We start from the raw sequence: 24,423 nt of genomic DNA on the forward strand, positions 1-24,423 counted from the left end.
TTGCAGGTTTCAGATTGCCATTAGACGTAATAATTATACACTAAACTAATTACCACTAAACCAAAACCTGACTTACAACTAATTAAATTTTATTACATCAACATAGAGCATAGACTTCCAATTTAACACAGGGCGCAACTATAAACACAAGAGTCTATCAGTCTGCCTGTTTATTTCAAGTAAAATGTCCAGGTCAGATTTATAAAGTTTGAACTTGGCAGGACTTGCAGACTAATTTGTCAGTTTCACAAATGTACTAATTTGCTGACTTCTAAGGCAAGGGGAAAGGTGCTACCTGCAAAGTGAACACACTGGATTATGCCAAGTAATTCACGTAATAGCTGAATGTACAATATACAAAGATTATTGTTATGGAGAAATATGGAGTGCAAAGAGGGAGTCATTTATTTTCAGTTCAGACATGCATTTTAGTTGTGACATCATTTATTCTGAGATTACTGACATACAACATTGCTGAGTCGTGGTTTCTTTTGTGTAAAAGAGAAATGAAATAAAAACATGCACGTTATCTTAGAGGAATGCAGGAAGCATGAAGAGCAGAATCTTTACAGGAGATGAAAGTAACCAATTGTTTGCTGTCAAAGGAGCCAGTGCAGACTCCATTGCAACACCAACTGCAACCCAGTATTCATCCCCAAAGAGTAGATACAGGATCTCCATTTATTTTTCATGAAACTGCCATTTGAATTTGCCATTTGCAACTACGGAAAAGTATAAGAGATTCACTTTATAAACTTTAATTTTATAAAAAGTGTTTACTTTCTACCAGATGGTAAGATTAAATTACATAAACACTGTCAGCAAGCTGAATCCTCAGATGTATTCATTCCCACCACAGAAGCTTCAAAACCTGTCTATAATTTTGTTACTGATGTTTAGAAACAGCTGTAGCTGACACTGCTACATGTTATATATGTCAGCTTTAAAGGATTAAATATTCTTAACCCCCAATGGAGAGGTCTTTTGCTGTTAACAAATGCTAGTGTAAATTACACCGGAAGTTGTGATTCCAGTAGCCATACCTCACACTAGATATTTGGTAAACAAGATGGTCAAGGATCATAAGTTTTTCATTATTCCTGGAAATTCTGTTTGATGGGGGCAAGAGAAAAGATTTTAAACGCACAGCATTTTCTCATACTAAACATAAGATAAATCCTCCTCTAAAAAGCCCCTCACATATATCTTCATTAATATTTTAGATGGTAGTAAATTATATATTTTTCTCTTCAGAAGAATTCAATCTGTCTCAAGAGGCTTTTTTTTTCTTGGTGCAGATTTTTCCTTGACTTTTTGGGAGATTCCTGGTGTCTCTTCCATTAGAGTTTAAAATGATCTTCACCCTCAGCGTTCCAAAATGATGGTAGAGTCAGCAGGGTTTTCTGAAATGCTGCACTTTGAATTTTGTGCTCAGTTAAGCTATCTAAAAGAACAGAATTAACCAGCCTACCTAACTAGACTGCAGGCTTCAAAATCACTTGATTTATGAATTAATCTAATCTAATTTTCAGGAAGTGTTGATTAATGGCCGTCTAAAGTACAGATCTTTGGAGATGATATTCATCAACACAAAAATACACCCACACACCCACACATTCCCCCCCCCCATATAATTTTCGTTTTTAAACTTCAATCATCATGGACTTGATGAATAATTTTAAGTCTATAAATAGACATATAAATAAAGGTTCTGAAAAATATTGGGCAAATGCAATAAATAACTATACACAGTATGTTCTTTTTTCAGATCATGTAGTAAATGAAAAGTGGCCCACATAAATAAAAAGATAAAATAAGCTGATTGATTAGTGGCATTAAAAGAGGTATCAGGTGCAGAGCAGAAAATTCAACACAAATTACCAAAATTAGAGCAAGCGTTTACACATATAACCCACATCACATTGAAAGTCACATTTTACATAAAGTCTAATGACTTTATGAAGATGATCCTTTTTTTTTTTTTTTTTTTTTTGTCTAGTCACCATATACTAACAACAGAGACACTCATGGATACGGAAAGAGAGTGATGATGTAGGTGGTTTCACATGAAGCTTCTGAATCTAGTCTGATTTGCAAGTGTACCTGTAATCCCCAGCTGAGCGGTATAACAGCACCAGTGGAAATTCAAGCTTGTCCCTTGTCCTACATACCATCATAATATCCTAACTTAGTGCAGTGACTAATGTCCTATCTCACAAAACAAGTGCAGCTGCACAAGGGAAGTAACACTTCATTTCTTTGAAAGAGATAAGTAAACCCAAGAATTCTCTCTTTCCTCCATGTGTCACTCTTCTTCTTTACCAAATTCTGTCCCCGATACACTTTCCGAATCTAATTATGCACTTAGGTTGTGAATTAGGATAATCAATGTATTGAGGCAAGGCATTTACAGAAAAAGGAAGCTGCGTTCTGATTTAATACAAAAGAAAACATTTATTCGACTTTGTTATTCATTTGACTTTCTAGTCCTGTGAAATCAATACTTTTAAGGATAATTGGATGAAACAAACTTTTTGTAGTTTTTGAAAGGAAAAAAGGCATCCTTTCTTATAAATGTCTTCATTTTGTACTACCAGATGTCTTTCTGTATCCTCTCCTGCTTTCTAATTTTATTTTTACAAGTGTGAGAACAGTGAAAATGCCAGCCATTGTAGTCAGGCAGCCTGAGGCCCAGGGAAGATGGCACCATGAGATGTGATCTTGGTGCTTTTACATAAAGAGTGAATGTGAAGTCCATTTGGCTTCTGGGGATCCAGCTACCCACAGAGCACACCGGGATCCACACTTGACTAGCTCCATCATACAGGCAAACCCCATTTTAATTCCAACACAGAAGAGCATCCACAAAACAAATATAGCTAAAGGCAGAACACGGTTTGCTCCTTCTCTTTACCTTTACACAATTTTCTAAGTCTGAAAGAATCTGGAATTTGACAGAATCAATAATTACATGAGTAGATCTCTGGATTTTTTTTAAAAAAAAAGGGAGAGCAGAAATTTGGTTAGAAATAAATTTCAAAGTCCATTATAAAACTACTCGAAAGCATTACTTCCACACGATAGGCATTTGTGCTAAAGGTTTTGGGGTTTGGGGTGAACTGCCACAAAGATTCCCCTGGCAGGGGATCCCCAGGTGGCTCAGTGGTTTAGCACCTGCTTTCGGCCCAGGGTGTGACCTGGGAGTCCCAGGATCGAGTCCCGCATCGGGCTCCCTGCATGGAGCCTGCTTCTCCCTCTGCCTGTGTCTCTGCTCTCTCTCTCTTTCTCTGTGTCTCTCATGAATAAATAAATAAAATCTTTAAAAAAATTTTTAAAAAGATTCCCCTGCCAGCTGCAAAATGATGGCAAAATCTGTTCCAGTCTATGATGCCCCTAATAAGGATAGTCTTGATTCACATGAAAGGCCAGATTCTGGGTGTCGCCATCCCTCCGTGTCAGCGCAGAAGCAGGGGCAGGGGGCCGGTTACTCCTCTCTCCCCTTAAAGCATCAGCACTGAAGCCCCTAAGAGGACTTACAGAAAAGGTATATGAGAAGTTGTCTGCCATTTGCGGGTTCTGTGGCAAGTTGCCACTGCATCAAGAAAGTGTATTAGAACCTGCTGTTTTGGGGACACCTGGGTGGCTCCGTGGTGGAGCGTCTGCCTTTGGCTCAGGTCGTGACCCCGGGGTCCTGGGATCGAGTCCCATATTGGGTTCCCCTCAAGGAGCCTGCTTCTCCCTCTGCCTGTGTCTCTGCCTCTCTCTGTGTGTCTCAAATAAATAAATAAATAAATAAATAAATAAATAAATAAATCTATCTTAAAAAAAAAAAAAAGCCCACTAGAGAGGCAGGAATGAGATGGAACAGATAAGAAGAATTTGCCGATGTGTCCAACTGTAAAGGTAGTCACAAATTAAAAGGCTGATTTGGGCTTCTTAACCCTGGGTCTTTGCCATGTGACAAGTGGTCAGCAGTCTGATAAAAGGGTATTATTATCAAGTAACTTCTCCAGCCTCAGGAACTCTCTGAACGTAATGTACAGTCTCAACCCTGATGGATCTTACAACCCAGGAATGGAAACCCTAAAATAATGAAATAAGTCTTGACCTTATCATTGCTCCACTAAATGCTAAGTTCTAAGGAAAAAATGAGCCATCTAGGAATTTCCCTGGAAGAGATCGTGTTTGAGATGGGATCTGAAGGACAGACAGTTGGATTCAAAGCAGTGGTTTCTCAACGTATGTGTCAGAAACACCTGGGAGGCTTTTTAAAGCTACTGATTATGACCAGGTCCTAACTCCAGAGATTCTGAATTAATTAGTCCAGGATGAAACCCTGGTATTTGTATTTTTTGAGAGCTCCCTAGGTGATTCTAAAGTGTAGTTGTGGTTGTAAAGTACTGAATAAACAAAGTGTAGATGGGGATACCCTGTTTTCCAAAATAAGAGAGAACACAATAGTAAATAATAGAATGGTCTAGGCTCCACGTTCAGATGGTTAAAAGCTTTTGGAGAAAAAAAAAAGAATATAGAGACTCTAGAATTAGTAGTCTGAAGTCAGGTTTTAGAATCCTGGATCTTTCACTCATCTGCTTATTCAACTAACTGGTATTTATAAAGGACTATGGATAGGTACAATGCACATTACTGATAAAATGAAGGAGCAGAGCCAACAAAGTTCCCAGCTTTATGGGCTTTACAGCAAAGTATAAAAGGAGGACATAAAAGGGGTTTTGTATTATGTATTGTTTTAAACAAGGAATGATATGATCCTTTTGCATGCTTAAAAAAATCACTCTGGCTGTGATGTGGAGCATGAACTGGAGAGAGGTCCAGATCGAATGCCAGTGGATCAATTAGAAAGCTAATGTGGTAGTTCAGTCCAAATGTCATGGGAACTTGGATTAGCGTGGCAGTGGTGGAGACAAAATTGTATATGGTTTCAAGGAGGTATTCAGAAAGCAAAAATAAAAAAGAAAAAAAAAAAAAGAAAAAAATGCAAACTAGGTGTTGTGAATAACCGGATATACGGTGACTTGATGGATACTCATGTCATTCACTGAGTCAGAGCCCACCTGGAGAGGCTGAAGCTGGTGGCTCAGTGGTTTAGCGCCGCCTTCATCCCAGGGCCTGATCCTCGCAATTTGGGATCGAGTCCCGCGTCAGGCTCCCTGCATGGAGCCTGCTTCTCCCTCTGCCTGTGTCTCTCTCTCTCTCTCTTTCTCTCTGTGTCTCTCATGAATAAATGAATAAAATCTTAAAAAAAGAAATTGTTAAAAAAATAAAAATAATTAAAAAAAAGAAAGATCTCAAGTTCAGCTCACATGTTAGTGTTAGGAGCATTGCAGACATCCAAGAGCATACATCAGGTGGTTCAATACACCTACGATAACCACAGGGATGTGTTGCCCACGACAGTTCATACCAATTGTCCTGGTTTCCTGACATTTGGTGGTCACTTTCACTCTGCAAAGATCCTTGTTTGGATGACAGATTATAAGGCCCCCCTCTCCACCCCAGGTATGTAGATCTTGAGCTACAGGCAGAAGTTCAGAGTGGAATATCAGCAAACTGCCCACGAGCGACCACAGAGGCCGTAGGAACCTATGACATCACGGCGGTTGGGAGAATGGTCACAATAAGGACAGCTGAAGGTCTCACGGCTGATTTCTGAGGCACTCCAGTATTTGCAGGCCAACTAGAAGAGGATGAGATGCTAACACAGTAAAGAGAGCTGTGCTAGGATGCAGGGAGCAGCGCGCCACACAGCAAAGGGAAGTTCAGGGGCTGCTACCGAGGTCAAAGGATGTCACCCCAGCCTCAGTTTTGTCCCATTTTAAAATCAAGTGCTTCACCTGTATGATCTTTTAAATTCCTTCCTACTGCTGGAACATTTTCATTCTAATAAGCTAGAAGACAGCACAGAATGAGTTAAATGATAAACAGATGGACAAATACTCTGATATGGTATCAGAGAGAGAGAGATACCAGAGAAAGAAGAGAAAGAGAAAGAGAAAGAGAAAGAGAAAGAGAAAGAGAAAAGAGAAAGGAAAGAAAGAAAGAAAGAAAGAAAGAAAGAAAGAAAGAAAGAAAGAAAGAAAGAAAGAAGAAAGAAAGAAAGAAAGAAAGAAAGAAAGAAAGAAAGAAAGAAAAGAAAAAAAAAGAAAGAGAAAGAAAGAGAAAGAGAGAGATGGATGAACAATTAATTCTACTGAGAGGATCCGGAACAGTTTCACAGAGAATATTTAACCTGGCACAGAGAGGGGAACACTTGTCCGGTGAATGGGGAAAGAGCCAGCAAATCAACCTGCGTAAAAGCATGCTGTGCACGAGAAACCCACTGGGAGGTGGGCTGTGCAGGGTCTTGGCCAGACCATGAAGGATATACCCTGACTACCATGCTAAGGAGCTTGGGCTTCACCCTATAAAGGGGAGGCACTGTGAGTTCAGGAGCCAGTGACATGACCAGATCAGGGTATCAGGAAGGGTACTCCCCAAGGGGGATCTAGAAAAATGGATTGGTGAGACGTACGTTGAGTGGCAGGAAGGCGAGCTGGAAGGCATGATTCGTAGTCAGGATGAGGGATGAGGGGAGTCCAAACTGGGGAGCTGGCAGTGAGGATGGAAAGGAGCAGTGGGCACTGAAACCCAGCCTAGGGAGCATTGGCAGGCCCTGGTGGTGGGTCAGACGTGACTATGAGCCATGGGACCATCTAGAAGATGCCGTTAGACTTCTGCCTTGTGTGATCAGAGAGGAAGATGGTGCAGACACAGTAGGGGCAGCTTTCATCCTCAAGCCTGAGAGAAAAGCTGCCAAGTATACTTTCTTGGAAACAATGAAGTCGAAGTGGTAAGGAACGACTCCCACCTTACACGTTCCTCTCTCTTTCTTGAGTTCCTGCAGGGTGTACAGTTTGTGTCACATCCTCAGATTTCATTCTAGCTGCACGTTGTTAGTACAGTCACCTAATTAGCATATGTTTCTTGGGAGGGGGCTTCTAAAATATACATCCTCTTTATTTTTGCATCCCTTTCTCACCAAGCCTAAACCAATGGTCGACTCATAGCAGATGCTTAATAAATGATAATGTAATAAAGACATCAGAGCTAAAAACAACAAAAAAAAAGACACAAATGGCCAACATCAGTTGTAGCCAACTAACATTTCACACAAATGCTTAAAATGTGCTTTTCCTAAAGACATTAAGAAATCCACTGGGCTAACTAATATGCTAGTGGATATGTTTTGTATCCTGTCTTTTTGAAAGAAATAAACAAGATACATCCAAATGCTAAGTAATTCTCTTAAGTAAATGGAAACGTTTTTCACTATGCTCATTTGTTTTGTAATTATTTCTACTTAATATATCAATACATTTTAAATATATGTTTCAAACTTGGACACGAAATTTCCATGAAAAGTTTCCTGGCATCTCTAACTATTACAACTTATATATAACCTATAAAAAGAATTTATAAATATATAATACATATATATAATTTATATAACTACATAGCTTATTTTTGTTATATCATATTGTATATATAATTAACACTATTCTTTATATATAATATATATTATATACATATATAATTCCAACAGTCATGTGGGAAAAAGATGTCTGTTTTCATTTAAAAAATATGAACTAGAATATACTTAAAATGTTGACCCTGAGGGGATGGATCCCTGGGTGGATCAGTGGTTTAGCGCCTGCCTTTGGCCCAGGGTGTGACCCTGGAGACCCGGGATCGAGTCCCACGTCGGGCTCCCAGCATGGAGCCTGCTTCTCCCTCTGCCTCTCTCTCTCTCTCTCTCTCTCTCTCTCTCTCTCTCTCTGTGTGTGTGTGTGTGTATCATAAATAAATAAATCTTTTAAAAAAAATGTTGACCCTGTCAAATAGGGTTTTTTTTTTCCACAAAATATCCCAGTTACCTGACATCATTAAGGAATGTGTCTTCAAATACATTTTAGAGATGAGTCTTATACTCCTTGAAATGTCAAAAAAAATTTTTTTTAAAGATTTTATTGATTTAGTTGATAAGAGCAAGTAAGCACAAGCAGGGGGACCGGGAGGGAGAGGGAGAAGCAAGCTCTCTGCTGAGCAGCAGCCCCACATGGGTCTCGATCCCAGGACCCTGGGATCATGACCTGAACCAAGGGCAGGTGCTTAACTGACTGAGCCATCCAGGTGCCTCAAGAATCTTTTCATCTTTTTTATATAAATGGTTGCAAAACATCACTGATATTGCCTCTCTTCTTTAAGTGACTTTGGACCATCATGATGAGGGTTGACTATTCTCATCAGTACTTTTGTGTATGCTGCTCTGTGGATAAGCCCTTGCACCCGTTAATCTTCCGGCTATCCACAGGCCAAAGCTGAACAGGGTATCTCAACTCCTCCACCTGAACTTAGCACTTATAATCAGTAACTTGGCAAGTCAGAGAATCAGGGTTGTTAAAAATTGTTCATTAAGAGAAATATTCTAGATGACAGCCCAAGAAAAGAGAAGAAGGTCTGTGACTGCTTTTTGGTTCTTCTCACCTAATTTAGGGAGCTAATATTGCAGCAGTCTGGCTGCTGGATTAACGTGCACTACTCTCCTGATACACACACATCTGTACACACACATTAAGTCTCACTACATACCTGACACTACGTAATCCCTCTCTGTGCTTTAGATCATTTCATCTTCACATCCAACCCAGTTTTTGGTACGAAGGTTAAAGTAACTAAGTGGCACAGCGGGACTTGATTTTCGTCTCCAAATTTGACTCCAAAACTCACATGAAGCCATGTCAGAGAGCACCATATTCGCCAAAAAGTGCCAATGACAGCCCCTCCAGTGACTGCAGCCACCACCACCGTGGTACCTACAGCGTACAGGGCAGGGCTCCAGGCTCCTGGCAGTAGCAATGTCACCAACCATTGTTACCAATCCTGTTGTTCAGATGAGGAAGTGAGGCTCAGAGACCGGGTGGCTCTCCCCAAGGTCACATGGAAAATAAATGACAGATGTGGGATTTGAGCAGGCTTCTCTAGTTCCAGAGCCCAACTCCTTCAGCACCCAACAATAAAAAACAGCAAGCCAAGGGAAGCTAAGTGTTCCTTTTATTCAATTAACGTAATGGGTATGACCTAATCCGATACGTCATCTTTAACTTTGGATTTTCCTGTCATATAGAATGCAGGATCTGGATTCAGGTAATATTCAAATGCTAGCAGAAAAACATATTAGCTATAGCTTGCTATTGGAGTGGTCCCAAATTATAGGTGTATTAAAGGTATCAAGAGCCTGGCACATTCAGTCCCTGGTGGGCAGAAGATGGGCTAGGGAGGGAGGGGTCTCAAGTATCTGAATGAAAGGTCAAAAGTGTGGGTTATAACCTCTACTGTCACTTAATCCTTTCCTGATTTGGCATGAACAATGCTTATGGAAGGCTCGCTGGCAACCCGAGTTTCTGTTTTAAAGCAGGAAAAAGTGTACTACAAACTGCAAACATGTTTTTTTTTTCTCCAAAATGGGTAGAAGAGGATGACATTTAAGATAATCCACAATCTGGGCCCAAGCTCTCTCTCCAAGCTCATCACAGATTTTTCCATGGGGGATCCTCTGCTCCATTCCTGCTGCTCACCCACGATCTCCCAAAGACATCATGCAGATCTCTGCCTCTATATCACAGGTTGCAAACTGGTGGCCCAACTGCCAAACCCAGCCTGCAGGCGTGTTTTGTTTTATCTGTGTGTTTTGTGCGTTGCCTTTTTTTTTTTTTTTTTTAATGAGCCAACATTTAAAAATCTAGAGATTTCACATAATTCATATTCTGGCATTTCTTGAAGATTCTTGCAATCTGGCAACACTGTTTCACCCCCACATGGCAACAACCAGTCTAGAGGTGTGACGTGGCATCTCCTTTTGGATGAGGCATGCGTCCCTTCAGTGCTGGGCTCCCATCACCCCGTGTCTCCGTCTCTGAGCCTATGCCAACACTATTTCTTATCAAACTTGCTCTGCTGTTTCTCTAATAGCATAGAAACATTTCTCTGCATGCATATCTCTCTCAAAAGTGGAAAAACGAAAGACAAGGAGAACCACAGATTTTAGGAAATATGAAAGAACACATATCTGGGCAGAGGTGAAAATGCGGCACACAACTACCCCGGCCAATTGCATGCATCCACGTTACCTGTTGGGCATCACTGACACTTGTTTGCAAATTTGGCCTTGCTGTGGGTGATTCCTGTTGCTCCTTCCGTTTCCCCGCCTTGGGATCCCCTTACCTCTCCATGTCAACTGGTGGTTTTGCCAGAGATCTATAGTCTATGCCGTATCCTTTGTTCTTAAACGCCGACAACTTCTTGTTGGCACTACAGATTTATCGGGAATCAGAGGCGATCTTAAAATAATAGAATATACACTTATGGAATTTTAGTGGTCCTAGGGGATGCCCTAAGTCTGGAGGGAACAAAGCTTTCGTAGAAAGAGCTATTCTCCAGGGAGGGCCCTCGACACCGACACGGAGGGAGGGGGGATTGCATTCCCACGTCAGTTATTTACCGATGGACTCTGCAGGGCCAGGCACTGTGTCGAGAACAGGATGGAAGGGCCTCTGCCTTCACAGCACTTTTGTGGGTAAGCTTGCAACAAACATTTTGCCAAGTTATTCCACAGGGGAGGAGGCAAATGGCCACTTTTTGTTCTCCCCAGGTCCCTGGCTCTTCGTGACCGACCTTATTGGGTATCTATGGCCATGCCTGTGAGCAGAAGTATCAGGCCCATGTTCTGATTCACTCGGCTGTCTATCCTTTTAAACGCTTGTGAGCCCCAGGGCACTTCTGTTGTTTGTCAGTAGTTACGGCCTCGTGTCCTTTCCAATGTTCATAGAGTTTCAAGGCTCTGCTAACGTCTGTAGGCTGCAGGAAAGCTGTGTGCTGGAAGCCTTAGATTCTGTACTCCCTTCAGTTCCCTGGCATTTCAAAGATCCACGGGCTTTTAGAGCACAATCTGACCAAAGCAGTAATTCTTCCAAACCCTCTTTCAGCTTTCTTAATAGCCTTAATAACGGTCTGTTATCTTTTATATCATGCCTCAACTAGAAGGGAAAACTTCCTAGGGGTCTGAGATCATGTCTTATTTCTTCTAATCTTTCCCAGGACAGAGTCACTTGGACACAGAACGCTGACAAAACACTTGGGGTTTGACTTAAATGAATCGGGAGAAGAAAAATACCTGTGGAAGTAAGGCACACATTAAAAATAAAGATAGACAGGGGATCCCTGGGTGGCGCAGCGGTTTAGCGCCTGCCTTTGGCCCAGGGCGCAATCCTGGAGACCCGGGATCGAATCCCACGTCGGGCTCCTGGTGCATGGAGCCTGCTTCTCCCTCTGCCTGTGTCTCTGCCTCTCTCTCTCTCTGTGACTATCATAAGTAAATAAATAAATTAATTAATTAAAAAAAATAAAGATAGACATTCAAATCAGGGCAGAGCTTTATGGCATCTATATAGCCTCATAATTTTTATAGGTTCAATGTCTACTAATTTCTAATATATTAAATATATTAGGGGAAAATTTTCAAGTTTTGACTGGTAAGCAGTGCATGTCCACCCCTGAACAATTCTCAAAAGCCTTCCTGAAACTAAAGCACTTTTTTCCTATCTTGGCTTTATATTTTGAAGACCTTCTCCCACAATCAATATGCTTACATGAAAAGTAGCAGAAAAATGACGAACCATGTGTAGGTCTATCTTTTCCAAATGAAGCCTATCCCACTCCTCATCCTGCCCTCTTTGTTGTCCAAAGAATTTTAATCAGGCAACAGATATTCTCTAGAATCTCCTAAGAGGAAAACAAAAATAATTGTGTTTCTATGCAACATCTTTGACACCTTCCTAAAAGTAGTAGTATTGAACTCATTTTCTACACTTTACTAATCACAGGAAGTACCTTTACTTATTCTGAGAGCCAATCCCACTGTCCACAGAGATGGGAACATTCCAATAACACAAAAGAGAGATAATATAATGAAGACAGGTTGTCCTTACAAGTTGACACACTTAACATTTCTTAGGGTTTATATATAGTTTCCAATTTGGTTCTATAAATAATATTAATGCAAACAAATATGTTGAATTTTCTCCAGAAAGCACTCTCTCTAATTTCTGCAGGGTTATATCACTGTACATTTGTTAAGTGCCCATGTGACATCAATCATTCTCCAACTTGGCACATCCAAATAAATGCAAGGGATTAATAAATCTCTCTCTACAATGTCATATTCTAATGGGTTTTTAAGAAGTGAAAAAAACTATCATATTTTGTTTAGAGTTTAAATTATGACCATCACTGTAGAAATATGACCTAAAGAAATGTGGAAACCACTTGATTAAAGTGGTACTTAACTCCATAAAAATGTAGAGAAATTATTTAATTTTCAGTGATTTTTATGGCCAACATCACTGAAGCCAAAGTTGTTATACTTTAATCTTTTCAATTCTTTCTCATAACCACTGACATAATGATTTAAAAACAAGTAGAATCACCCATGCACCTGTACAGAGTCTGTCCTGCTGTCCTTTCATCTTCCTTTATAGGCATTTATAAGAAGTGAGGTGCACAACACACATGTATTTGTAATTACACTTGCCAAAAAAAAAAAAATCCTCAAACAGCTGTGGACACAGCAAAGATTAGAATCTGATAGTGGCTTAGAATAATGAAGAAAGAGATTGTATGGGTTCAGCTACAGAGCTGATGAAAGAAAAAAAAAAAAAAACAAACCCAAAACCCTGCTCTTCAAAATCCTTAATCTGTTACTTTTACATGTGAAATTAAAACACATATATTCCCAAATTAAAAACAGGAAACATGATGACTAATGTTTTTCAACTAATTACTGTGCAGTGTATTAAACCCTGTGTTTTCCTAGAAATAATAAATTGGAAATTTGTACAAATATCTACATAAAATATCTTAAGGTCTTAATTAAATTCTTCTAAAAATCTTATAAAGTACCTGAAAACTTGGTTATATGTAGCTAGTTTCCAGACAGTATTTTTTATTTTTAAAACTCATATTTATACCAATTGTAAAAGCCTAGAATCTTTTATGAAGGTTTACATAATCAATTGTCACATTAAATTGATCATTAAAAGCGGTAATTTAAAATAGCTTTTCATAAATATGCTCAATATTTAAGAATAAAACCAATTTTTTATATTCATACCTCATTCACAATGGATACATATTTATGCCTGTATACAAGTTTAAGAGGCTAATAACTCAGAACACGAATATTAACAGGAATATTAACATTATAACTTCTAAAGTTTATATAGTATGATTCAATGAATAAGTATACAAAAACTAGATTTAAATTGTAAAAAAAAATTTACTTCTGCACTTTGCAATTTTTTAGTAAACTTTGCCATTTTCAAAAAACTTTTATTTTTTTATTTTATTTTTTTTTTTATTTTTATTTATTTATGATAGTCACAGAGAGAGAGAGAGAGAGGCAGAGACACAGGAAGAGGGAGAAGCAGGCTCCATGCACCGGGAGCCCGACGTGGGATTCGATCCCGGGTCTCCAGGATCGCGCCCTAGGCCAAAGGCAGGCGCTAAACCGCTGCGCCACCCAGGGATCCCTCAAAAAACTTTTAAAAGCTAATAGGTTCAGAAATAAGAATCCATTTATTAAAGAAAATTGTCTATAATAAATTATGCTTTTTTAGGTATCATCACTGGGTCTTACAGTTAGAATGTCTTAATTAACCAATATTTGATATTTGATTAATAGGATGAACTGACCAATCTTTAATATAGTTCTTTGACTAAAAAAAAATCTCCCTACAACATGACACATTTTTATTAGTCTTAATGCTCTGCAAGAAGTTATTCATTCTAATGGGAATGTAGTCACATAACAAAATATTCATTCTTTTTTTTTTTAACCCATGATCAAAGTATGCTATAATATGCTCACTTTTTGCATACATGTTAGAGATAATCAACTAATAATATGTGATGGCTTCATTTTTATATGCTATTATTTCTGTCTCAAGTTGCTTTGAATATCACTGACACGGGAAAGCTTACAAGGAACTTCACTCAGGCCACAGACCCTGCAGACTTGACTGAGTAGGTAAACCACGTAAATGACTGGGTACCCGCAATAATCAATTCATTTGTCATCTGGTATAAATGTAAAAGCATCCTTCCAAACTTTTCTGGCTTCATCGTAATCTTGCATCAAATTATTAACCTCCGGATCTTAGAAGTCGGATCTATTAATGCCTCAAGTTTATATTTAGACCAAAATTCTACATAAATATTAGATTTAGGAAAGGAACCAATTAACTTATTCGAGGAAATGAAATGATGGCCAAACTAGTCCAGTGCTACTTGATAAAACCATTGTGTAACAGATTCTGGGATCACAGATTTAGGGGAGAATGCATAATCCTTCATCAAAGAGTGGCAGCTTATCCACAAAGCTTCCTATTCCTGATGGGATATTCTTTTAAAAGTAATAACGAGGACTTAAAAACTATGTAACACTCTTCTACCAAAATTAGCCATTTATACCAATGCTTCTTAATCCCAAAAGAACCAGAACCTCACTCAGAAAGCCTTGAGATACTTTCATTTGGGGGAAAAAAATGCATAAAGTGTATTAGTAATTTACATCTATTCCTAAATCAAATGTTTATAGTCCAGACTTAACATTAACTGATAATATCATGGAAGGTACTTTTTTGAAAAAGGGTAAAAACAAAATAACAACAACAGAAAGCAGTCCCTAGAAGGCTTACATTGATAACAATTTCCAAGACTGAACTATTAGTACTTTGCGTTCTTCAACATTTAAAATTTTTAATGTGAATTTTAACCTTTTCAAAGCTCAAGTGGTAATTGCACGACCAATTCGTATACTTTATGTCACATTCACATGAAATATGTGATACATTAATGATTTGTTTTAAGTAATTCAAAATTACCCTCTGCTGATAGCTGAATATGAAATTCACCCAGCTTGATAGGTTAAAATTCCTATCTGAAGTATAATACAGTTTTAAAAGCTATTTTCATCAGATGATGTGAGCAGAATGAACCGATGGCGTCTCTTAAAACAAGCACTTGGTCCTCTCCTTCAGATCCCTCTTTTGTCAAAATCTCAGAAAACACCTGCACCTGGAGATGAAGTATGTCACTGCAAATACAGGTTTTATATAAAACTTCAAGTAAAGAGATCAGACTTTTGCCATGGCCCTACTGACTGAGGGCTGCCTCAACTTGCTAACATCATGCTTAAATGAAATGCAAGATAACATGGATTTTATTGAGATTACCTTAAGCCAGAATACCAATAAATGATGTATCTTAAAATGTGACTTTTATTTTACAAATGCATTCATGCTGTGTTACTTAAGGGAAAATAAAATAACATCAATGCATAATTTGTCTTTCAGTTTTGTAATAAAAAAACTTTTTGGTTATCTGTGTGGATATCACCTATATATATATTAATTATATAATATAAATGAATGGTTTCCCAGTGCCTAGACTATACAAGACAGGATACGCATTAAAGTATTTCTAGGATTTCTAGAACACCAGATTTACCTAATTATCGTACTTCCTATCAGACTCTTCAAAACCTTATATTGGAGTTAATGTACATTTTAATTACTAATACTTTTAGATTTCTTAATTGCGGACTGTAGAGCATAATATCCTTTTAAATAAAAATGCAAAGTTCGGATTAGTGGAACCATGTAAAAGATAAAAGCCGTAAGTGTAAATAACTTAAATTATTGCGATCTAATTACTTACATCATCAGTAAAACGGTATTTGAATTTGAAAACACAAAATGAAGACTTCTGTTTGACACTGCATTTTTAACCATAATGTATTGTGCTTCAAATCCTATATGAATAATTTTACATTTATTTAATTTATAAATTACACCCTTTGCAATGACTAATTTTCCCTCAAAGAAATAACACCAAACATATACCACCTAATATCATACAAATTAATACATAATTTTAAAAATTATATCACGATCAAAACGCAAGATAGAAAACATTTAAAAAGTTTTCTTGCCTGCCACAGCTGTAATTCTTAAAATGAGTAACAAGGGAAAAAAATCTTATTGGCAAATCAACTTAACACGGCAATATTGTTTACAAAATTTTTTGTATAGCCAGGTTCTCATTCAGAGATTGTACACTCTAGGGCAAAAGTAACCGGTAAAGGAGAATTTTGTTTCATGTAATTTTTGAATCACATGCAATGCAGAATAGGCTATTCTATTTCTATCTGGCAAGAAAAAGTTATAAGAGAGCATAAAAATTACTCCAAAAATGAGGATTTAATTCTGGTTTGATAGGTACACATGACCTATGAGTAAGAACTTTAATTTTTGTTTAAATTGAAATTTATTTTAAACATTAAATATGCTAGCACAGCTTCATTAGAGAAAGACTGGGTGAAAATGAAGATCGAGATATCAACTTAGAAATATATTACAGATGAAAAATGTCTGTTCTAATTTGAATGGTAATGTTCTGGCAAAAGTTCTCCTCGACCTTCAGCCCTTTCTGAATCCAAATTCATCGAAAGCTTTGTACGGCAACAAACATCTTCTTTTTGCTGGAAGGTATGTTTATTTTTGAGAGCTTTCTAATTCTCTAGCAATATTTCTTAAAGAGAACATGAAAGGATTAATATTTTAGTTAATTTGATTGTGTCAAGATATTCTCCGAACGATTATTGATGCCATCATAAAATTTAGCAATATTGCTGTAGGAAGAATGTCTCATTTTTGTGACCATCAGGAGACAAAATGCGATGGTTGTACTCTAGCTCTAATTCCTTTTTGAAATTATAGTGAATCACTTTTCTGTATTTATTTAAATTCCCAGAGTAGTTATGACTTGCAGTATTTTTGTCTACATTATTCTTATCATTGCACAAAATGTAAGCAAAAAATTTACCTTTTAAATATTCATCTCATTTTTTATTATAAACATAGAAAAATATAATAATACTGTTTAAAATGCTTTTTTGTTGTTATTCTTCAGAGGGGGGGGGGAAATCATATTTGCTGTTTAAGAACTATAGGTCTGACCACTTTCTTGAGCTGGAAGTTATTATAAATTCTGAAAGAAATAAAATTTACAGCTGTCTTTTGGCTTTCATAATTATTTTAAATGACAAGCTCTGTGCCAGCTCTGTATAAAGGACCAGTGCCTTGCCAATTTTTTCCACCTACATATTGAAAAATTTCAAATTCCCTGATAAAGGTATTAGCATAGATGTCACATTTTAAAAGAGCATTTGGTAGACAGAATAAACAAGCATACTTTTCAATAGGATCACTTTTGTAATTACTGAAATAAACATATCCCAATATTAACATATTTGTAAGTGCTTCATGCAAACCCATTAAAATACTTCATGCATTTCTCTCTGTAAATTAAGTTAATTTCGGTCCTGTCTCATCACTCTCTGCATAACATACCTTCCAACGTGCTGTCCCAGCATTTTAGCTCTCCTAAGGTAGCACTCTAGTAGGAAAGCCAAATGCTGGCCACAATAGGGATGCTAGAGCTTCCTGGGGGGAGGACCTCTCTTTGGAAACGCCCCTGTAATAAAAAAGACACCTCACTTCCTCACACTGATAGTGCGTCCACATTCTCATCGTAAAATATTAGTTGAGCTGAACTGTACTCGAGAGAAATAATCCATTCTCTTAAAAGAATACCTTTTCTTTCTTTCTTTCTTTCTTTCTTTCTTTCTTTCTTTCTTTCTTTCTTTCTTTTTTTTCTCTCTAGAAAAAGCAAGGACCACAATTTCATGTCATCCTACTCTTCAAAAGTGGTTTGGAATCTGGCTGAAGGCAGACAGTCATTACCAGGCTGTTATTTCTTGCTAAATTATGGCAATCTGAAGAGGAATTATCATAAGATTCTGGCAAGTATAACTAATAATTGAAGAAATGACAGAATGACTAAAATATACTGATTATGAGCCATATCTTCAAAGATAAGTGACCTTGTAAGTCACCTCCTAAATGATCATTTAAAATAACCAGACTGTTTGTTTTTTAAGTCTCTCTATAAATTTGTGAATTAGAAAATTATAATTTGGTGTTCAGTCCCATATACAAAGAAAATATAAAGTAGAACTGTTAACACATTTTCTTTTTCACTGTAAAGATGAGGTACCATATACAATATTTGAAATTTGATTAGTTTTTAGAAACTAGTGATGTTTATATTCCTGGATCTAAAATGCAAATACTTAAAAGTGAAAAAATTTAGAAGTTAATTTTCTTCTGTACTTACCCAATTAACTTGCAATGACCAAATTTGCCCTTTATAGATCGCTTTTCCTTGTAAACACAGTGCTACACACAGAAACAGCTCAAAGGACCATCACTTTTTATAAAAGGTATCATGTTCATATTCTCTCCTCTTCCTCTTCTTCACTCCTCCTCCCCCCTCCTCTTTCTCTCTATGTATCTTCCTTTGGTTTTGAGGCAGAGACCCAGTAGATCCAGTTATAAAATAGCTGCTTATTATTAAATAATATGACCCCGCCCCAGGGCAAACCAAATCACAGCATCCCACTCCTCCCCAACTTCTGTAATTGAAAGTAAAAAGTATTCCACGGTACCGGAAAATGCTTTCTCAACAAACAGCATCTCACAATAACTTTTGTATAATTGAACATACAAGGGTGAATATATGCACCTGTTTTTCTCAAAATACTCCATTTGCAAAAAAGAATCATCTCTTTTTTGTATGTTCCACAGGAAAGCAGAGATGACTACAGATGTGGTTTTGGAAAATGATTTTTAAAACTGCCATCGCTCCATAAGCGATCTTCAACTCCTTAATTTTTAGGAAAGAATATAACCATAGTTGGGTAATGTGACACACGGTACTCAACACAGGCTCCTAAAACATTAAAGCCATCTATTACCTCCTTGAAGTCTTGGAACTCAGTTAAGACTGCCACCTATCACAAACTTGTTTGAAAAGTCAATGCTACCCTAGTGCTAGGTCTTCCAGCAGAGTATCAACGGGCTACTAAGGTCTCCTTTTTATTATTACTATAATAATTATCATAATCATTATCATATGATATGGTTGCAATCCTATACTCATGACCTGTGAGTACGTTCTACGATACTGACAGTCATTTGCTCGGTGACTTATTTAAAGTAGAAAGAAGCAGGTTTCAGTAGATTACTATCTTTTACAGGAATTCTACATAGCTGTTCTAACTACCCAGTCACCTGAGTTATTTAATCAAAATCACACACACACACACACAAAAATCAACATTCTTTCTAATGAAGGAATCCTATTGTGGTTTTGGTGTTTGATGCATCTATATCTCTTAGAACATGTATCTGTATTTTGAAATTTATATTCTAATGGATGGCTAAAATGATGCTTTGAAAATGATATTTTAAGTACATTATTTTTAATGTTTCAAATTGTTTTAAATGAATGCTTTTAACTGGAACAACACTAATTCAGCGTACATAATCTATCATTACAGTGAAAAAAATTAAAATATAATAAACATATTTCCTACCAAGTCTTTTTTTTTTCCCTGAAATCAGAAAACACTGTCACTGTGGGAACTTTATCTTCACTATAAAGCAGTCACATCTTTATTTAAAAATCCTATAGACGATGGCTATCTTAGAATACTTATCTATATTATTCTTATATTCTGTGCTTCTAATATCTTAATTTACCGAGACTATAAGCACACATCACAGTAAGCAATGCAATATGGACCAAAGTCCAAGAAAATATTCACGGGGTCTCTCGGAAGAGAAGAAAATGCTGATAAAGTTGAGACCAAACACAACTAAGGTACAAATGCAAACATCACCATAGGGATGATAATATTCACCATCTTTCCAGATTTCCAAAGAGGGTAAAGAATTACCTCCACATGCATTATTGTCAGGATTACACCTCCCCCCTTACAAAATAAAGTTATAACACATGTGCAAGATATAGAATTCTATAATTCTAAGAATTCCTTGTAAAACTCAACTAGAATATGGATATAAACAAAAAAGGAAATAACCTAGTTGCATAATGTTTACCATTTACGACTCCAAAAGACCACAAAGCCCTTAGATGAACAAGAAAATACACCTGAGGCATAATTGTATCTGGAGAAAAAAAAAAAAGGCTATCGTAGTTGAATATGCATTAATGAATTGTTTCCTCATGTTTTATATAATTCTTAGAGAAAGTTCAAATTAAGTCCCCAAAAGGATGTTTTAATTATAAGAAGCAATATTTTAAAACTCATACAAGCCATCACACTTGTTTGGAAACAAATGACTTCTCAAGATGTAGAAGTATTACTATCAATCACCAACAAGTTAATTCTACATAATAAGGCAGGTTTGGATGCAAACTGACCCACTGTGGAATGCTGTATCTAAAATTGATTACAACAGCACTCAAAATGAATGCAGCCCTCTAAACCACTTCTTTGCTCAGAAACATTAATCTCAATTAGAAGGAGAGCTTCATAATGGTAATGCTTGGTATAAAAAAAGTATGAAATAAATCAGTTTTTATAAGACACAACAATTAATCAGTTTTGAAACTTATAAGTATTTTTTTTAAGTACAAAATATCCATCAGGATTCTTAAAACATCTGCTCTCTCCAAAATAAGTCTTTGAATGTGTTCTGAAAGAAGCTTAGATGACATAATTTTTTAAGAGTCAGTTACTAAAACTTTTGAGTAGCATAACATCATTGTGCTATCTTTTCGGTACAGTTCTTTATTTTGAATAAAGGGGGTTAAATTCTCCTCCAGACTATCCTTCCACTGTATGAAACAAATATGAACAATGGCTTTAGCTGCAAATTCAAAGGGATACACAACTGGGTGTGGATCAGAGTAAAAGTTTGATAGCAAATTACCGTATGCTTTGCTGATATTCTCAGTGGAAGTAAAGAAAGTGTGTTCTGAAAGTCCAAATACATTCGGCTATCAAATAAAACATGGGGTAGAGGAGCAATGTGTCACTGAACATGCCTAACAGGTTTCTACAAGCACATCTTCAGGAAAAGAGTCGACAATTCATTAACACTGCTGAATACCCTGATTCACGTAAGTATAATACCTTGAGGACACTCCTCAGCCGCCCAGAAATAAAAATTTTACAGGGATAAATAGAGCTTAAATCAAAGGAGGTAATCTATTTATTAAAATGATCAATATTAGTAAACAAATAAAGTTGCATTTACGACGCTTTTATATAAGACTATGAGTATCATCGGGACTCACTCCCCAGCACCATCGTACGCAGGACAAACCTGAGTATTTCCAAACATGCTTTCACAGCTATTGCAAAAACATCATTTTTTGTCCATCGAGCTCAAAGTTGATCAAGTATTCCTGATAGGTCATTCTAACTCACAACGATAGCCATACACTTTTGCCTGGTGTCTTATTTGCTTGACTCTCTACAAAGAAAATAATTTTAACTCTTGGCTTTCAGAAGCAAAGCTAAGAAAGAGTAGCTGGAACTTGCTAACTGGATTATTATTGTTTGGCTAGGGTTTCTTTCGGAATAAATTTGAAACTTTTCACTCTATTTAGGTGCTTTCTTCTATTCGAAGATAAGCATCCTTATCTTTCTTTGTCTTCACCCTAATAAAGCAGGTTCTTCTTTCTAACCTAAAGACGCATGACACGCCTACAAGATCATAGTAAGCAAAGCCTGTATAATTTACCTAAAACACTACTTTCTAGAAAATAAACTCAGCCATACAAAATGATTCAGTTTGGAAAGAAAAAAAAATAGTCAGAATTCTACTATAATTTTATCTGCTTTATTTCACAAAATTAAGAAATCCTCATTAGGGTCGATACTCCCTGTCTATGAGTTGCTAACATTAATGCTGTTGGCACAGGATACTAATATGTGTTTTTCAAATATATAAGCACTGGCATAGTTATTAGTACATAAATACGTTTTCATAAAAACTGTGTAGTATATGCAAAAATATACTTGTCTTACTTGAACAGCTTCCTCTCATAACATACATCCTTTCTAAAATTGTCTAAAATAAAATATATTTTTTTTGGCCACTAGCAAAAAAAAAATGGTACCTTTGAGTAAGAAGAATACAATTCAAATAAGAAAGAAGGCAAATTGTCAAGGAAAATGCAACAGGAAGAGAGATACATTCAATCCTGAAATACACAATAGAATAACTTAACCAAACTCATTATAAACCCCTATCTTTGAAGAATTTAGGAATAATTTGTGAATGCCATGACATTTTAAAGTGGGATTAGCAAGTCTTATTACTGAACTAACCTCTCACTCTTAGAGCAAGAATTAAATATTTGCTCTGCATTTAGAATCACAAATCGAAAGTTTCACGGCTCTTAGAAGAATTTCAGATACTAAGAAATAAAGGCTAGAAGTTTTAGATCATTAAGAATGTATGAAGGAGTGCACAAAGCAAGACCGTTTGTGTCTTGCTTGTGTAAAAATGTCTGTGTCAACTGCAATATTGAAATCTTTTGAGTTTTCATTATACTCTCTCAATTCTAAACTCTGTTCCTCATGTGCTAGCTAGAGTAAGACCAAAAATACTTGAGCAGGTAGGCAACCGTGTGGAGGAGGGTATGCATCGTATCTGAAACACATCCACTAAAGGAATCAAATGGCAAGTTCTGCTAAGCTGCAATACCACCTTTTGGGGGTACGCTTCCAAGCTTCCCAAAGATGCCAGTCCTGTCTTTTTGTTTTGTTTTGTTTTGTTTTTGACAACAGAAAGGAAAGGTAACGCTTGAACATAGTTCTGCTTCGAGGGAAAAGACCACCCAGTGGATCCTGCCAGAGCCTACAAATGTTTGGCAAATACATTGCCAGAAGATAAGAAGCAAGAGTATTAGGAAGAGGCAGTCCAGCTTCCCCGGGATCCCAGCAGGCTGGGGCCCTGCGGAAAGCGCTTGGACAGCTCTCGCCCTGTCCCCCGCACAGCGCTTACCCAGAAGTACCTGCAAACTTTTCTGCAGCTCTGAACCGTCAGGACTTCAGAAAACACAAGCATCTGCTGTTACTGCGCGGTGGGATTACCTGTCACCCTTTCTCCTCAATAGCTCAGCAGCAGGTCACCACTGCAAGTCCCTGGAAGGGGAGGTACCGAGCGTGGACTCCACGCTGCACGGAGGGGGGTGCTGAGCGGGGATCACCACGGTCCACCTCCACGGAAAGCACGTGAAGCTCCTTCCAACGCGGCGCGAGGCTCGCTGCAGCCCGAGCTGGGGCGCAGGTCCACGGGCTGCGGTCGCCCTGCGTGCCCACCCCAGGGGGTCGGCCTGCGCGCGGCCCCATCAGAGTGTCCAGGCCAAGTCCGGGCCCCGGGCTGCTGCGCGCTCCCCGCCTGCCCGACTCGGCTGCCCGCGACTTGGAGAAGCCCCGCGTGCACCGCCCCGCAAAGCGGGGACACTTCGGGGCTTCCCGCTCGCTGGGAGCCCCCCGGGGTCTCCTCGGGCAGCTTCTCGGGGGACGCAGCGCCCCGGGGCCGGACCCCCCCTTCCGAGCTTGCCTTCCTCGGGGGAGGGGGGGGGACCCGCGAGCCCGGGGCTCCCCGGAACCGCCGCGCCGAGCCCCGAGCTCCCACCTGAGCCCGCGGCCCGAGGTGTCAGACGCGAGGGCGGGGGGGGGGGGTGGCCCGGGGAGGCCGGACCCCGGGCAGGGTAGGGCAGGGCAGGGGAGGGGAGGGGAGGGGAGGGGGGGCACCGCGCGCCCAGGACGCGGCTGCTCCCGGGCCACCCCCGCCGGCCGACCTGCCGCCGCGCCCCCCGCCCCCCGCCCCGGGCGCCCGGACCCCGGGAGCAGGCAGGAGGGCGCGCCGGCGCCGGCGCCCACTTACCCGCTCGGCTGTCCCCGGCCGCGGCCGCCGCGTCCACCGAGCCGCGCGCGCCGCACTTGGCCAAATTCAAAGGAGCCGGGCGCGGGGGGAGGGGGCCGCGGAGGGAGCGGAGCGTGGGAGCGGGGGGCGGGGGCGGGGGCGGGGGCGAACGGCAAGTGTTACAACTTCCCTCCCCGGGCCGCGGCGGGGGCAGGGCGGCGCGCAGGAGCGCCAATGAGTTCACTTTCTTTCCCTCCCCTGCGCGCGCTCTCCACCCGCCTCCCTCCCTCCCTCCCTCCCTCCCTCCCTCCCTCTCCCTTCCCGCCGGGCCCTCGGAGCCTCCAGCTCGGCCCCGGAGGCCCGGCCCGAGTTTGCGGTCCTCGGCGGGGCGAGGGAGGAAGAGGAGGAGGAGGAGGAGGAGAAGGAGGAGGAGGAGGAGGGAGAGGCGAGGAGGCGAGGGCGCCGCGCCGGGGAGCAGCATCCAGGACCTTAATTG

General features: G+C 39.2%; 1 protein-coding gene across 1 annotated transcript in view; it reads right to left on the bottom strand.

Annotated features, from left to right (window-relative positions):
- LOC129503545 (teneurin-3-like) overlaps positions 1-23,996 on the bottom strand; it is a 184,991-nt gene extending 160,995 nt beyond the window's left edge. The window contains exon 1 of the mRNA XM_055315683.1: positions 23,949-23,996. The gene's annotated coding sequence lies outside the window, so the exon portion shown is untranslated. The remainder of the gene's footprint in view (positions 1-23,948) is intronic.
- Between the last annotated feature and the right edge of the window lie 427 nt (positions 23,997-24,423).

The sequence above is a fragment of the Nyctereutes procyonoides genome, unplaced genomic scaffold (genome assembly GCF_905146905.1).
Source record: "Nyctereutes procyonoides isolate TBG_1078 unplaced genomic scaffold, NYPRO_anot_genome, whole genome shotgun sequence".
Taxonomy (NCBI): Eukaryota; Metazoa; Chordata; class Mammalia; order Carnivora; family Canidae; genus Nyctereutes; species Nyctereutes procyonoides.